Here is a 12,129-nt window from a genome sequence, read left to right as displayed (position 1 = left end):
CACACGCTTTGTCCACTCTTTTCCATCGTCACCTATGCTTTTTCTACGGCTAATGCAGGTTATCCAAATGGTTGGACACAGCACTTTAGTCATAACATTGCACTACAACCATTGTGGTCACCGGTTGTGTTGTGTGTGCATTAAAGGGATCTTCCACATGGTAGGATGGCATGGTACGAGGTGTTGCTTACCTTGATGACAAGAGGGAGGTTTACCATACCATGCCACCCATGTTCCAGTAATTGCCTTGTCTAACCAATTCACTGTGAATGAGATTGTGTTATGTGAAATGGCTAATCAACAAAACAGTGTGAAAATGTCGGTGTGATCATAGGAGTTGACCGTCCTTTGCTTAGCTAACTGCTGTGACAAATACAGCTGCACTTCCCGTAGCTTCTTCACAGTAAAAGCCTGCCAGATGTAGCCTATGCTGTTTTTTTTTAATGTGAAGCAGCAGGTTTGAATTAGCACTATCTTAACTTCACAATTACAGCTCTAGCATGACAAATGATTGTGGGTCAGAAAATGGCTGCAATCCACACATTAAAGACAGTTTAGTGCAACACAACTCAGCTGGCGTAATGATGAACAGTTTGTCTAGAATTGGGGTGCCATAACAATGATCCCCCACTGTGACAGTGGAGTGGAAATACTTGCTGTAATCACAACTTAACATGCAACTTGACAGTTAAAGCACAGTAGTCCTGAGAAAAAAAAGACACACTTGACTGTAGATTACACTGTCAGTGTTACAAAGACGTCAATGCAAAAAGAACAATAACAACTTGTCCTTCAAGTACACTGGTATTAGTTAACAAGAATTTCTAACTGAGCTGTTAATGTTGCAAGTTGCATGCAGTGCCATTATAGTTAAGATGTGCATAGTTTAGTGATAAATTGGACAGCGAAGCCCATTTGTGTTGATGCAAGAACATTGTTAACGCTTCTCTACAGTCTTGTGTTGTAGCCAAATGTTAATCTGATTCTTGAGGAAGCGTAGGTGTCATCTTTGTGGCACACGACTTTGTGTTACCCCCATGGTGTGGGCATTTGGATGGTTGCATATATTTACACAGTGCAAACAGCAGACAGCTGACATGCGTGTGTGTATCTATTTGCGTGTGTGTATGTGTTGCATTGTGGATACAAACTGACAAAGGCCAGCAATTGTGCCGCCCATGATTTACTTGCATCTGACCTATGCGAGAGCCTGGTGTGAAATGTGATTTATCTGTGCCATGATTTGCCCCGTGCTCTGAAAACAAAGCTATTTATTGAGTTGCTCACAATACTGCATTATTTAGTTACCACCAGCTCTACCCACTGCCTTCGGCTGTGTTGTTAATATTACTTAGGACATATTTAGTGAAGTAGTAAATATTATTTACAGTAACATCCTCCAAGCTTTCCCCATGGATTGTTTCTATCTCTTCTTGTCCACTCCTTGCAGTCTTGGTAACACAAATTTGCCATTGCTTCATGTTTCAGGTTATATACAGTCCAGCCTTCTCCAGCCTTGATTGATAGTGTAGTGAGAAAACCCGGCTTCCACATGTGTTTCTGTCCCATGCTTGTTGGTTGTTGTGGGAGACAGTTGTAAATAATGTGTATAGCTCTATGAATCACTGGGGCTGTGGCCCAGATGTAGTATTTGTTTCCATGCCCACACATACATTGCATGTGTGCACTGTAACCATGATGGTTTGGAATAGATGTAAACCCATAGGGCTACTGATTAAGGTTTTGAAATGAAAATGCATATCAGACAAGGTGGAGGTAGTATTTATGGGCCTGTTACTCTCTTTTTTTTCTCTTTTTCTTTTTTTTTAACCACCACATGCCTAATACAACACGCATAGTACTTGCTTGACCGGTTTACTGTTAGTGAGCTTAAAATCCTCCCACACTGAATAGATACCAGTCAAAATGTGAATAAAGCAATAGGTGGATGTCCTGCTTGAATCACATGCACTGTTACTATAGAGGGCAGTGATTGTGGATGTGAAGGTCGAGGGGATTACAGAGCGTTGTGTCTGCACTGTTGAACAGGTTAGCAAATTAACAGGGAATTACTGCGGCCTGCATTCCTTGGCCAGCACACCCCCATAATCCTGGAAACAGGCAGGCAGGGCGCATGGAGTAATGAACCAAGCAGAGCACATCAGGTAGGTTAAGGAGGGAAAGTACACAGAAAAGCTGAGAAAAAAATACTTTTCAATAATTCTCTGCTCTGCACCATTGATTTAGTTGTAGGTTCAATTTCGTTGCAGTGGATGTGATTAACCAATTTTAAATGTTGTCAATGGACAATATTTCAAACTTTTTAGGTGACATTTTAGATTTGAACTGAAAGCTTTTTGCTGCAGTGCTGGATTACTGAATGATTTTAGGTGGGGCACTGGATTACCTAGTGAAAACCTACGTAGTTTAACAAAGAGCTTGTTCAGTGCATAGAAAGACACCGACTGCAGGCTGTAGTCCATTTGCTCCCATTAAGTGTCACCCATACGCAAACCTGTCCTTTAAACTCCTCTGTGATTAACTTTGAGAAGGTTGTGTGTTTTCACAGCAAGAGAAGCTGTTTCCCCCCCTCGACCAAAAGACACACATGTCAGTTAATTGGCGACTCTTAATGGCCCATAATGAGAGTGTGAGAGTGAATAGTTGTCTGTGTCTATTGGTCCTTTTCTACTAGCACTACTCGGCTCCACTCGACTCAACTTGTGTTGGTATAGGTACCTGGTACCTGGTACCTGGTACCTGCTACTGTTTTTAAGTATCAACTGACTGATTGCTACTGATTGGCCAGAGTGTTATCACTGGAAAAGTAATGAGCGCGATGTCCGGCACAAGAATCAGACCTGCTATTTTTAAAAACACACCGGCAACAGCGACCGCTAATCTGTGCTGTGACTGTTACTCCTTGTTAAATGGCTGCTGTGTGGAAAACCATACCTGGTCCGTCATCGAGGTGCAGACGACTGTGTTTGGAACTGATGAGAGGATCTGAAAAAGGGAGCTAGACGGAGCGACCGTAGCAGCCGTGCTATGACGACCCCTCCACGTTGAAGTACTCAATTGTAATGGAAAATGACCAAAACCGAGTAGAGCCGAGTAAAGCTGAGTAAAGCTGAGTAGTGCTGTAACTGTGTAGTGGAAAAAGGCCAATGGTCTTGGTCCTTTGACAGACTTGGGACGTGTCCAGGGTCTACCCCACCAGTGTCAACTGGGACTGGATTAAACCACCCATGACTTCAATGATAAGCAGTATAGTTCATGGTAAGCTAATGAATAGATAGAGTTTGTGTAAAGAGGATGAAGGGAGAAGCCTAAATTTATGTTTGGCTAAACCAGTCTAACTTAAGTCATTTGTGGTGGTTAACCACCCATGTCTCTCGCTATGAGAGCAGAATTCTCATGAAGAGATATTGTTGTCATTGGTCCTTGTCATTGTTGAAAACTCTGAAATATTTGAGAACATAAAACATTTGACTCAAGTGGATGAAAGGGAGTTAGACTTTGTACCATGTGCTTCTGAACGGCCAATATGTTTTTTTTCCAAGGCCGATTCCAATACAGTACTCAAGGAAACCGATAACCGATATTTAAAAGCGATATTCATTTGCAATAAAGATGGTGTCAAATTTTAGAATAACACACCTGGGATTAGACTGAATACAGTAGTATACTGGTTGTTTGTTTTTCGTACACTGTGAAAATCTGTGATAAAAAGACCTTACATTTTTGTAGAATAACATGAACTCCAACACAAATCTTAGTTCAGAGGGCGGGACATTGTGACACAGCCAAGAGTGATGACCTCAGGCAGAGACGGCTGCGTCAGAGCCAAAGGAGAGTGTTTTGAAATAAATTCATTTAATCCGTTATCGGTCAAAAAAACTGCTGATTATCGTAAAAATGCTGAATATCGACTGACATTATCAGCCATCACCCCTACTACTGTATGCAGGATTGCAACAGTGCTGTTATGATTATAAATGTTCTCCGTTGCAACCCTTGTTAAAAGTAAATTCCAAATCTCACTATGTCACAAAAGTCCTTATTTGTTTTATCATGAAACAGGTTAAAAAAAGGAAAAAAAAAGTCTGGATGTGAATGAGCCAGGGAAAGTCCCTGCATTCTGCACTCTATGTTTCTGTCTGTCTCTTTCTTTCTCCCTTCAACAGACACACACACACACACACACACACACACACACACACACACACACACACACACACACACACACACACACACACACACACACACACACACACACACACACACACACACACACACACACACCACACACTGAGCCAGCAAGCCAGCAGTGCGTCCTGCTGTACCAAAACAGCTCAGCCATGCCTGATGCACTCAGATGAGCTTCAGATGAGCCTTTCCCAACTTTTTCAAGTGATTTCAACAGCAAGGCGACCGTCTTAGTTGGGAGGTCAGCAGAGTCGTCACTGGGCCTGTTGCAATCAAAGAATTTTTGTCCTCCATTTTCATCAATTGAAACCGCTGCCTGCTTTTTTGCTCGTCTGCGGTTCACTTGTGCATTTCTGGTGAATAGGTTCACAAATAGGTTACAGTGTTTTGACCTCAGGCAGCAGCAGGGTGTTTTTGACAGCAGGTGTGCCCAGAGTGCAAAAAGTGACATTAAAGAAAGGATCGGAAGTGGAACAAGTTTTACTGATGCTAATGTATTTAAAAATGACTTTATCTTTGCTGATAAAGATCAGTTTGATACATGACATTGACATGCTTTTTGTTGTTGCTGTTGGCACTGACCTGTTTCTTACTGTAGGTCGCCACCCTCAAACTGAAGCTGACCAGGGAGACCAAAATCTTCAAGCCTAAGCTTAAAGTTTGTCTGCTCGGTTCCTCGGCTGTTTGTGTGGGCCAGCTTCCCTCAGGGTAATAGTGTTTAGTTTGAGCCTCGTCTCCCTCCTTCCATGCTGAGCTAAGGGTATTTTATTGCAAGTTACCATGACGACTGTTGGCCGACTGGATTTAGAGGCTTGTACAGCAATTCCAGGAAATGGGGTTACTTCCTCACTCAACGCGAACAACTTCCTGCCCTCTGCTGTATGGAAGTGTGCCAGGGCTCAGGGACACCCATTCGTGTGCGAGTCTTTGTCTGGAGTTTCAGAATTACTTCCCCACCTCAATCCTCAGCTATTAGCTCGAAGCCCGTCTATCTCTCTCTCCCCTCCCTCCCTCACCCCTCCTCTTTCTACCTCTCTGACAGTCTTTTTTTCTTCTTCCTCAAGACATGGCTGGATCCCTCTAGGGACCTGTTGTGGGTGTCAGTGACAAAGCAGTGGCGAGTGCTGAGGGAGGCTGCGACGTGATGCCAGCTGAGAGCAAACAACTTGACTAGCCGTTACATTTTTGTTTCGTCTAGACAACCAAAATGTGTTACCTATGACCTCTTTTCTCTTAAACTGTATTTAGAGGGGTTTTCTGATTAAAGTCTTTAATGGAAGTGACGTCACTCACTGTACTTCCAAAAGCAGCTGTGGTTGTTGACTTTCCCTGCAGTTCACGAAATCCAATGTCCTCTTTTAGAAGAGACAGCTCAGTAAATTATTCTAGTAGTAAAAAGTGTTCAATGGAGAGAATAACAAATGAACTGCTGTTTATGCACAATATTTTTTTTTCCTTGTAGTCCCTCAGGTTAATATACCATCAAATTAAATGTACTGTATTATTGGTGCCGACTGAATTCCCACAGTAATCTCGAGCATTGATCCACGTAAAATCAAACGGTACCACATTTTGGTGCCTGAACGCACCCTTGTGTCTGTGAGAGAGTGGAGGAGTGTCTGGCTGACACGAACACAAAATGTGAAAAATTGTATTCCCTTGTAGACCTCCTTGCCCTGCGCTCTCTCTCTCTCTCAGAAACTCATTGACAACAGATCTGTCTGTGAACAGCCCCTCCTCTCCGTGCACACTCTGAAGTGTGAAAGGTACCCATCCCTGCCTTAGAATTATTATTATTGAATTATTTTCTTTTGTGTTTTATTTACAACATGATATATTTTGGTACGTATGTATGATGTATGTGTGGATGTGTATACTATGCACGCACACAGGTAGTACAGTATTAACTACCAGATCTTTGCCATGACTCTATTTCTCCAGCAGTTGGGGAAACAACATTCTTCTTTTTTTTTATCATGGAAAGCTGCAGCATATATGACACAATGAAGCCCAGACATTAACTGCCATATTATCAACTTGCTGCAAACCCTTTCTTTCACATCACTATTCTGCAATGCCAAGCTAAAATTGGGTGTTGTCACATTCACATAGTGTGCAAGTGGAAATCATTAGTAAGCTGTTGATATGAATGATTGTGTGATATTCAAGCAGTGATACTCATAAGAGAGTGAATAGAGGGGGGTATTAAATAAAAACAGTACTAGAAGACTAGAGCCATGCTAGCACCCCTGTAAAGGCTGTGCCTTTAGCTCTGGTTGAAATAACAGTTTTCACAATTTAGCCTCTACAAAACATGGATGTTTGACCCAGATTTAATATCACTAGAGCTATATTGATTAGTTGATTAACTGATTAGCAGTCTGCTTTATAACTTCGAGGACTCAGTAACTGTATCATCCTCAGTTGTGCTGCTGATGAAGGCATTATTGTAAACAATGACTGTGAGGCTGCCTTCTGTCAATACTCTAATACACTGGAAACTGTGTCTGGCTGGCAAAAGTAACCCTGGGGCTGGGTTAGGTTATGTCAGGTGAACATTACCTCATTGTTTACTGATACAGGGACATGTTTTATACAGTAGATGCAACAAAGGTTGTTGTAGAGTGCCTAGATTGCAGATATTTTATACTCAGAGCCCTGATTTTGAGAAGTGCCTTTCTAATATTATATCTGCTTCCCACTTTCAGACATTTACATTTTCTCCTGTTTGTTTTAGTCAACAAATCTCTTTTGAACTCATGGATGGTGCTGCAATCACTCGATGGACTGATTTGCAACAAATGGCCCCCTGGAACATAACTGGGGGACTTTGTGGTTAGGTACACCCCCCCCCAGACACTCGTGCTATTTTAATCCTCATGTTGGGGCTTTGTGGTAAAGTGGAGTGCATGACATTAATGCGTTCACTGTAGAATAAGTCATAGCAGGTGCCATTACAAGGTTTTTTTTTTCTAAAACTCTGTTTCCACTCCCCTTTATTGAAACTATTTTGTTGATTTTCTGACTTGTTCTGCCATATTTAGATTTATAGTTGACTTAACATACAATATATGTTTTCATATTTATGCGTGGCATTTTTACAGATACAGTTTCCATCATTAGAAATGACAAACTCATCTCCTCCTGGCCCCACTGAACAGCAGAAATTGTCCCGCTATCAACACACTGTCTCTCTCTCGCTCTCATGCACACGCACACACACACACACACACACACACACACACACACACACACACACACACACACACACAAGGCATCATGAGCAGAAAGAGTCCAATTAATAGTAATCATCCTTTCAGGTAACTTCTCTGTGTTCCCTTTTAGTTCACACCATCTGGTTGTAGTTTCACTGTTGACTTTGTCGATCGAGTCTTATCAAGGCTCTCATTCCTGGGAAATTTTCCTGTCCATGGGTCATTGATAGTGAAGTGTGAGAAAAGCAAGGTAGAGAGGATACAAAGCTGTTGTTCTGAGCTTGACATACAATATAGTGCTCAGTCCTTTCAATGTGTAATGACATCGTTATTCGTAATGAATCACTTCGTTGTTTACAAACTCTGAGAATTTCATTTTGTTTTATTTGAATTTTACTGCCAGTGTGAGTTGTGCAGTCACACATGTATGTAACACAGTTCTTTGCTCATCTGCCCTTTTTAATCACACATTGATAATGACCTGATAGATTTATGTGCTCTTAGATATACAGGAGTGAGAGCTTACTTGATGATTTCTTTGCTTGCTTAACAGTCTTGCAAGTATACTGTAGACTCGGTAAACAAGGTATCCAAAAAACATAGGCGAACCACTCCCCCTTCTGCTGTAGTTTTTTTCCCATTGTTGACAGTAATAGAAGATGTGCTGATAGACACAATGATGGCTCAGTAGAATACTTCTGTAAGCTGTCTAAGGAAGTAAGTTTTTTTTTTTTTAGCTTTTTAATTGGAGTTCAGAGCAGAGTCCCTGGCTTTTGGCTGTAGTAAGCAGGAGCTAATTGTTTGTGCATGAAGTGACAGCTTGTTCCACCTCAGTTTGTAACAGGGGTTCATCTTTGTTCGAGACGAGACCTGTAATCATTATGTTGTCTGCATATTCTATTGATTTCACAGATATAAGGTGGGTGGTGTAAAGTGAGCAGAGCCCTGAGTAGCTCCTCTACTGTAGGTAGGAGGATGTGATGGTAGGTCATCAACTTTCACCCTAGTTGGAGAAAAAAATTTGAATTAAGATCCAAATTAAGATACAAAACAGGGCCAGTTGCGATTGAGGATTTTTATTTCCAACATTCAATGATACAAATAATAGTATCCAAAAGTGTTCAAAAAGTTCAAAAAATAATCATTAAAGTGTCGATGTAACTTCACAAAAATGGTTAGAAAAGACGGGGATGAAGTTTGGTGCACTAGAGTTTACCCCAAAAAATAGACATAAACCCGAGCCTGTTCCGGACCAGACTAAACTTCTTATCTCTGTGACTTTGTTTTTATCTACTGTAAAGGCCCTACCTTATTATTAAAATGACACTTCTTCCCCAGTTTACCCCCTGTGATTTGTCTAGATATCATGGTGTGAGCTTTCATCAGGGATTGTATCACATTTCTCCACGTGCCGAGTTCGTCGAGTTCAGTGTCTTTGGCACCACACGATCTTGCAGGTTGCCGTTATCTACTTCACTCATCCTTGACTCCCCCTGTAGGTGGCTGCACACATGAACTCTCTGCGTTTTTCCACGCTAGCGCACACACTCACCCCTCCCTTCTCACTCTCTCTACTAGTGCTGCGTGATATTTTAACATGTGGAATAGGCTACTGGGTTACTACGGGTCGCAGGACATGTTTGTTCTGTTGATACAAGTCTGCAGTGTTAAACTCAAGGATGTGGGGCATTGAATCGTCCCTGGACGCCACGAGTGACAGGCAAACAGCCAATCATCTAACAGCTCGGTAGTTGGGTTGCAGCACGTGTGTTTATTTACAACAGAACAGCTGTAGTGAGAACGTGATGGAGAGGAAATGATAAACTAAAAAGGACACGTTAGCTCGTCGGTATGGCTGTGTGGAAAACCACGCTGTGGTCCGTGATCGAGGTGCAGACGAGTGAGTTTGGACCTGACGAGAGGATCGAAAAAAGAGAGTGAGACGACGCGGCTGTAGTCGCCGTGATATGACGACCCTGCCCCCGCTGGGGAGAACTATGAAGAACTCAGCTGTAATGGAAAAGGACCTAAACCGAGTCGAGTCGAGCCATTAGGGCCATTAGGGCCATTACTGTGAGTCTGCAGACGCTTGGTTAGATTCCACCTGGCGGCCCATTTGCTGCGTGTCCCCTCTCTCCCTCTCCCCACTCCCTATCTCTCTCCTAGCAGCTCCGTGCTTTCAAAATAAATGCACAAAAAAGCCTGAGGAAAAAAAAACAAACAAAAAAAACACTGACTGGCAGTGAGAAATGTAGTGGTGGCGGCCGCCACCATATTCTCTATGCAGGAAAAACCCTGTACATAATGTAATTTTAAGAAAGGGATATATTTCGTTATCGGGATATAAAATTATCGATATCTGGATATTAAATTTTGTCCATCTCGCACAGCACTTCTCTCTACTCTCTCAGGGCTCAGTGCTTCTCCGTTTTTTTTTTTACCCAACATCCTCTGTAGTTGGTCAGGATTTCAGATGCTCTGATGATGCTCCCATGGCCATGAGTGTAAGGGCAACTAGTCTGAAGCATAGACTGTAAAAAAAAAGGTCTGAAGTCATTGAGGCAGATGATCCTCGAAGACTTTTGTACAGAAAAGATGGTAGCGAGTTTACACCACTATGGGGTTGTACACAGGCTTAGAGAGCTGTTAAATATGATGGAAAACTTGTAGGGTCACTTGAGCTACATGGTGGCAGAGCAAAGCAGGACCCATCCTGTCTGGCCCTGCTGCTTTTCCATTTAGATTTAGCACGGGGTAATAGGTGTGTGTCTGTGTGTCTGTGGTGGTGTGTTAAAATGGCGTAATAGGAAGCAGGCTGTTCCAGATCTGGTAATATCATTGCGTCTGGCATTACAACAGCGTGTATGGGAAGCTCGTCAAACCAGTCAGGGGACGTCAGCAGCTTTTTTCAGCCTCTTCTCTCTTACTTCCATTTCTACCCCTTCCTGCCCCGTGTGGTGTGTTGGTCCTCTCAGTTCCCTGCCCGCAACAGCTTTCCCCTTTATTGTCTGATTTAGCTATTATCTGCTATTTGCAAGATCACAGATGACTGGTAGTCTGCCATAGTATGTGGTGCTGCTCTGATTTACTGTCAGGTAGTTAATTGGATGTACTTTTTATGATTTATGATATTCAATAACAGATTAAACATGGTTTTGTTTTAGATCTGAGTTAAATGTTATCATACCCAAAAGTGAAAGTCCCCCCATATAACAGGCCTGTGTGCATAATATGTTTTTGTGCGCTGTGCTGTTATATTTGCATGATTTCCATGAGTTGACTTGTAGTGAGCATACTGTATATCTGCTAAGAACAGAAGTACTCCCAAAATAGTACAGTATATTGTGTGGTCTTTTGTTAAGCGGCAGCAGTCTGATATCAACTCACACTTTATTACAGTGGATGTGTGCAAGTATGCACATAGAGGCGGTGTGGGTGCGTGTGTGCATGCTTGTTGGGATTACAAATTTCACAGTGGTTTATGTATGATATCCCCATATCTAATGGACTATGTCTCTCAGTCTGGCTCCAAGGCATTAGCCTGCCCTTACTTTCAGAGCAGAGTTCAGAAACTAGACCCTGTGTGTCTAAGCACTTGAACCATGTGTGTAAAACGTTGAACACCGCAACATTGTGCCAAGGAGTGTTAATAATGGTTAATGTGTCTACTTAAGGACTCTTAAACTAGAGTGATACTGTGATTAATCTAGGTGCAGGAAGTAGCACCACTGCTGAGCACACTTCCTGTATTGCAATGACTGTTTTGTAAAGACATTGTTGGCGTTTCTTCGAAATCAGCTGACCTACCTCAGTTCTGTAAAAAGAGCGCTGATCTGGTGAGTGGGGATGCATCACGTAACCACTTACACTTGTGAGACTTTAAATGAAAGTAACTGTTACTATAGCAGCATTTGTATGCACAGAGCTAAGAATTAATTGTAGTTTTGCTGTATTACTAAATAGTGTCTTCCTTCATTTGAATACCATCCCTCATCGATAAATAAAGACTGAGAACACCACACTTTCTGTCCAGCATGTTGTGCTGGTATGGTGTGCGTGAAGACCACTTGAGCCATGTGTCTCTGGCGGTTTGAAAGCTGTACAATGGCTGATGTGTCTAGCTATGAGTATCTCACTGGCGGGGAGATAGTTGGGCTTTGTTGTCTTCGTCAAGGCTCATTTCTGTCTGCCTGCCCATCCGGCCGCCCTGTGACCACTGGCTGATTCCAGGGTGGCTTTGCATAGCTGGCTGGATAGGTGGTGAGCTCTCTGCGTTATCTCTCTGCGATGATGAAGGGAAAGAGGAGACGCCTATAGACGATGTAGAGGGTTTCCCTCAGAGGGGTGGCAAACGCATGTGGGGGGTTATCTCCGCCTAACCAGTTTTGAGAGGGAAACCCTGAATGACATGAACAGTGCCAACTTTGAAATTTAGAAGCAAGTCTAAAGCGACGCTGCTTATGAGGGACTCATAAGTAACCTAAATACGTCATTTATGTAATGAACATGAGAACAGTATTAGTATTTTTTAGGACAACACTACATTGGTGTCTATGTATCTGAGTAGATATGTCAAGAAATGAAATAAACTGCATGCTGTTATACTTTGCTGTCCTATAGAGTGGATAACCAACTTATTAGGGAGCAGTCATTTTCTTCATATATAGATGAGTGCAATTTAATGAGAAACTGACACTACTGCAGT

General features: G+C 42.3%; 1 protein-coding gene across 2 annotated transcripts in view; it reads left to right on the top strand.

The window, feature by feature from the left end:
* Window positions 1–12,129, top strand: part of notch2 (notch receptor 2) — a 47,395-nt gene that overhangs the window by 2,882 nt on the left and 32,384 nt on the right. The gene's annotated exons all lie outside the window — the stretch shown is intronic.

The sequence above is a fragment of the Trachurus trachurus genome (assembly GCF_905171665.1).
Source record: "Trachurus trachurus genome assembly, chromosome: 4".
Taxonomy (NCBI): Eukaryota; Metazoa; Chordata; class Actinopteri; order Carangiformes; family Carangidae; genus Trachurus; species Trachurus trachurus.
The sequence above is the reverse complement of the archived record's forward strand: the minus strand, read 5'-3'. Positions and strand labels throughout refer to the sequence as shown.